Here is a 6013-nt window from a genome sequence, read left to right on the forward strand (position 1 = left end):
CCGGAGTCCAGCAGGTAGAGGATGCGTGGCCGGGAGCGGCCACTGCACTCCAGTCTGGGTGACAGAGTGAGACTCCAACTCAACAACAACAACAACAACAACAAAAAACAGCATAGAAAAATACAGCACAATGTTAAGTGAGCAAATGATATAAATGTGCATAAACTATCTAATCATAATTTTAGAGTGGGGAAGATGGTGGGAAATATCTCTGAAAAAGCGAAAGGAAATACAGCATATATAAACACAGGCCTATGCCCTTTTTCCACACTCTCCACAACCTCTCTTCAGGCTTGCCCCTCTCTAGGAGCTGGCATTTAAGAGCCTAAGCAATATTTAGCTCCCATTTAAGAGCCTAAGCAATATTATCCTGTTTAGTTACATATCTTGCCACATAATTACATCTTACTTACCATCATGCTTTCTGCAACTTTTAAATAATGAGAGCTCCTTCAGAGGACAAATATTTACCACATATGGTTCTACGTAATCAACAAGTTTATTGAATAGCTGCTAATGTATAAAGTTTTAGGCTACTGCTATTTGTACCTCACTCTAAAGACCTGGGTTTCTGCCACCACAGAGGTACCTTTTGACAGATAAGACACATACATGTAAGAACGTGTAACCATATAAGATAATAAAAAAGAAGTGCAGGCAACCAGTGCTATAGGAGTTCACATCCAAGTGCATATGTACACACACAGTGAGTCACTGTGCTTTGTTGTGTATATCTGAACTGGAATATGAACCCTCAGATAGAGTAGTTCTATCTCATTTCTTATTTTTGTTTCTAATTCTAATGTCTAATGTGCTTAGCAGATAGTAGGTACTTAATAAATAATTACCATGCAAATATTTTTGAGTAAATTAATGATTATAGCGGGAATGATGGTGGGAATTCCATTTAACTAAGTGAATGGTGATTAGGGGAATATGTAAGTATTTGCCATTGGTGCATTTCAGACTGAAAAAAGTTGAGTTAGAGGCCATCAAGAGGCTCTGCTACCCTGCTAGACACCTCCCAAACTTTAGTTCTTGGTGGTGGGGGGACCAGGCAGGAGAGGTTATATCTGTACTGAATATAGTTTACTTTTCAGAAGAGAAATTCAATGAAAAGCAGGCCATTCCTACTTTCTTCTAGCTGGGCCACAGCAGGGACTTAATGGAGTCCTCTCTGCCAGCCATACCCTTGTTGATTCACATCCCCATCCCCCCCCTTCTGGCCCCATATAGAGCTCCACTCATTCTCCTGTCTCTCCACCCCTCAGTCAAGGACGAAAGCCATGCTAGCTATCAGACAGTCATTTTATGAAGTAACTGGACAGGGAAGCAATGGTCTAAGAGAAGTTTCAACCCTAAAAAGCTGATAGGACCACAGAAAGTAAAGTTCATCCAGGATACAATGAGGAAAGAGAACTAAGATTGAATCCCGAATTCTCCCATACTGGATTTTCTTGCTTCTCCAGGACACAGTACACCCTACAGGATTAGTATTTGTCTATCTAGAAAAAATTTCAAAGTGAATCACCTCCCCTGGCTTTGGCAAACTTTAGCTATTCTGAGCAGATAAGAATTTACCTCTTCAAGTAGAGCGTCCACTGCCTTGCAACAAGGAAGTTCTCCTTCATTTCTAACCTAACGTATTCCTATTTAAATTGAAATTTATTTCTTTAGAAGACATTTAAGACAGCAAATTAGCATCCTCTGTGTCATTATTTCTCAGGTTATTCATGCATGCTAACATTTGAGACTCACAGCTCTACCCCCTAACCTTTAGAGGTTTCAAGATACTTTCATTTTTCCAGTGCTAATAATTCTAATTATTTTCCTTTTTAATAGATTCCATAATTTCCCCTTTCTGCCTCGTCATACCTTTCTCAGGTTTCTTTCCACTCTTAGATTGTTCTTTCCTCATCAACCCTTTATTTCTTTTCCCTAAATCTCCTCTCCTATATGGGCAGAACTCTTGCTTTACTACCCCCCATTTCTCTGACCTGGCATTCTTCCCTGTAGGAATGTTAATTAGCTTGTGGGATTTAATTAATTCAGCAGCTAATTAAAAATGAGAGAGGAAGAGTGGGAGAGGAGGAGGGCGGGACAGACAAAGCCCGCTTCAGTGCAGAAGGCACCGCAGATGGTTCTGGGTTGGCTGGCATCATGCCACCACCCTCCAAGCTCTCCCCCCCATGCACGCACAGCGAGGGGGGAGGGGCAAAAGTGAGGGGCATAGGCTGGCAGAGTCTCTAGACAGACTCATTCAGTCCTGCCGCTGCTTGTGCTGGGGAGAGAAAGACAGAGGGAGAAAACAAGAGAAAAGGAGAGAGAGACATGGACAGACCCACATTCAGAAGGCAAAGAATGGGGCATCCGAACCAAATAACTCCTCTCCTCTTCAACACTGGAAGAAGAGGAGAGCTTGCTCATCCTAAGAGACAGTCAGCATCTTGGGGATCCCTGGCTCCTAAGGACCACTGAAGACAAGATGGAAAAACATAGCCACTGATCTTCTGAAGAAAAAGGGATAGCTTATTCTGGCAACCAGGGGCCCACTCTGCTGCTTCCCCAGCATGAGCAGGCGATGAGGAAGATAGCTACTGAAAATGAAAGATGGGATGGTGGGCAGGGAGTAGGCACGCATGGGCAACGGGGAGCAAACTGGACAAGAAGGAAATTTAAAGGAAGAAAAATGAAGGGTGCACATAAAAGGGAAAAGTGGGGGAAGGCAAAGAAGAAAAAAATAATGGAGGAGAAGGAAAACAAGGAAGTCAGGGGCTGAGTCATGCTTTGTTTGCCAAGATGCATAAAGAGGGATGGAATGTCTGTGCAGAGGACTCCACACACTGATCCCGCCCAGCCTAGGCCAGGCAGAGGGGAATGGCAGCACTGCAGGCACAGGGCAGGAGCAAATCCTTCCGAGGGTCAACCAAGCTACCGGAGACAGGGAAGCTATCCCGCAGGATCTTCCTAGATACTGGATATTTCTGCCAAGCCAGGAATCTATCAAAGGCAATGGAGAAAAGCGTCCAAATGAACAGAAAAGGAGGCTAGAATGACTGATTCCAGGAGCTCCAGCTGGGAGATGGGTGAGGAATGCGATTTTCAGCAGCACCCAGCTGGTTCTCTAGAGGTATCATTTGATGCTCTGAGGGGATATACACCCATTATTATGGGAATATATACCCACTGAGGATATAAGGGATGAGAAGGTGAGAAAAAGCTTAGTCTCAGAAAGCACCCCTTTGGTGGGAGGCTGGATCTAGGAAGCTCTGGGGTTTAAAGCCTTAGGAGGAACTACCTAAGGAGGGTAGGAAGGAAGTCTGCCATCAGTGACAGATTACATAAAACTTGACTGAAGGAAACTGAGAAAGAGGGTGTGAAGCCAGATGAAGATTTTCTGGTGTTAACTGCCACAGTGTTGAATGTAGTGACAGAGAAGGGTCACTGTAACTAAGAGACAGGGTTTTCCTGGCTAGGAATTCTGATTTGATCTCTTTACCACCTAGGGCTTCCTACAAGAGCCAGCAGCGAGTGAATCAAAATTGGGATAGAGGAAGTAGAAATTCAGGGGCTTTCTATTCTCCAGAGCCCACCCGTGGGGCTAAACCCAAGGCTGGTAGATGAAACAAAGCAGTTCTCAGGGTACGTTGCTATAAGCTCAGTCAAAGTGGAAACACAGGAATCCTTTCTAAGCCTGTTTTCTATTCTAGGTTGTAATTAACAATAAAATTACAAGAAAATTTATTAAGATAGCCACAATGATGGTTTTACACTAGAGGGAAATAAGACTTAGTGTTATCAGCCGCTAGTGGGGAGGAAGACATGAACCATATAACCTTTTGTTATTTAAGTGATCCTGGGACTAAAAAGTTTGCTGCAAATGAGTAGTAAAAAGAGAACAGACACTCCAGAGTTCCAGCATCCACCACGAAGCGCCATCCAGACCCAAGGCACTTCTGAAGGGGAAGAAGGCTTAGGAGTAGAGGTATCCTAGTCAGCAATAAGGTCAAATTAAATCTAGAATGGGAATTCCTTTCCTGCCTTGGCACTCTTGAGGAACCCTCCGGTAGGCTGGCTTGTGTAAGGCCTGTAGGTATGCTAGCCTGTTCATGGCAAGTCAGGCCCCTCAGCTGGCCAGACCAACACCCCCCGGCTCTCTTGCTGCTGGTGCTCTCCCTCAGCAGGCCAACCAAGTCCAGCTCGGACACAAAACCTGGCCATGCTGCTGCCTTTAAGGCTGTTAATGACTCTGGGGATGAAGTGGGGACATTAGTTTCCAAGGAGTAGTAAAGGAAAAGTCAGACCTAAATGCCAGAGAATATAGGTTCTAATGCCAACTCTGCTAATGATTTATTTGTATGTTCTTGGACAAACCACTTCCTCCTATAGGGCCTATAAGTGGAAGAAATAAAAAATCAAACAATTTTAGCTACAGCTCCATAACTACTTAGAGAAGAAATAGTTATAATTTAATTTATTGTTCTTTCAGAAGACACAAAAGCTGGAAAGTCTCTACTAGTCACTGCAACAAATATTTACCAGGCCTTGCTTACAAAATAGGGACCTACACAGAGATCACTATCTACATTACATGAGACCGTAACCCTAACTAGAGTTGCCTGAATAGAACAAGAACAGTCTCTAAGAAGGACAGTAGGAAAATCAGCTGAGGAAAGGCACCACTAGCCTCCACCAATATAACACCTTAGAGAGGCAGGAAAGGTAGGCAAGACAGACAGGGTCTCCATAGGTACCTCCACGGCTCGGTTAGCAAGGGGGGGGAGTAGTATTCCAATCTCTGCTTTTCACTATGGCTTTGATAAACACTGCCTCTCTCCATAGTCCAGAAGTCAGCTTTGACTGCCACAGGCTGAGGAAATGGAAGCCAGTCATTCTGGGACTGCCATTTAAGCTAATGTCTCCTCCTTTCAGGGAATCAAGGAAAGAGGCCATACTGTCACTATTATGGAGTATTCCTAAGACATACACTAAGCAAAAATTCAGCACAACTATCCAGGGAAATACTAGGATGCTATTAATTCATAAAGAATAATCCACTAAAATGAAAATTAGCCGTCCTAGAAACTGGATAACTTTATAACCAATAACACTGCTGAATTAACTGGTTCTGGGATACTGGTCTCACAATAAGAGGTTTCCAAATAAAGTTAAGAAGCAAGGTGAGGCAAGAGCTGGGATAATAGTCTGAAGAGTTTGGGCTATATTCTGGAAAGGCAAAACAATAAAGAGAGCTGCGAGCTGAGTGGGGCAACCATGTAGATTCAACTGAGATAAAGAAAAGGCCTGGAGTGACAAAAAGAGGAAGGAAGGTTACAAGAGTGCTGAGGTCCTGTAGCCAGAACTAGGCTCAGCACTGAAAGAATCAGGGTGCCCGTCACATAGGTGTCACAGCTGCCCTGGCAAGAACCTTCTGAGGACACCCAAGATCAATACAGGACATCTCCTCCAGGCTTCAAAATATAGGATAACAAGAGTACAGGTATCCTTAGCAATCTAACCCAAAAGTTTTTGGATGAAGTCCCCATTACCTGAATTCTTGCTATTCTCTAGCTTCCTTTCCCCAGCATGTGGAACCAATTCTGTAGACTCAACTAACACAGGAGAGTTCCATGCCAGTTGAACTCTCACTATCCAAACCCAGGAACTGAATAGATGTGGACAGCAAAGACTATTTTCTTTCCCCCATCTCCATCTGCTTCCCTTCCAGAGCCTTGTCATTCTTCATACTAGTCTTCAATACTGACTCCTCAGTTCTCCTCACCCCATCCTCTTCTAAACCACTCTCGTCTACGACCCCTTTCATTGGAAAGTCATCTGCAAGATGCCAAAGGTAGAAGAAATAAAGAAAAAGGGGGAAAGGAAGAGTGTAGAGAGTGTAGATTTCAGAGAGGAGAGTGAGATGGAGATCCTGCAGAGAGAAAGAGGAAGAAAGCAAGAAAGCTGGAGCTGGGGGAGGGGAAGAAGATGGCACTGTGGGGGGGGCACAAAATTA

This window comes from Carlito syrichta, unplaced genomic scaffold (genome assembly GCF_000164805.1).
Source record: "Carlito syrichta isolate Samal-C Ts95f unplaced genomic scaffold, Tarsius_syrichta-2.0.1 Scaffold309773, whole genome shotgun sequence".
In the NCBI taxonomy this organism is placed as follows: domain Eukaryota; kingdom Metazoa; phylum Chordata; class Mammalia; order Primates; family Tarsiidae; genus Carlito; species Carlito syrichta.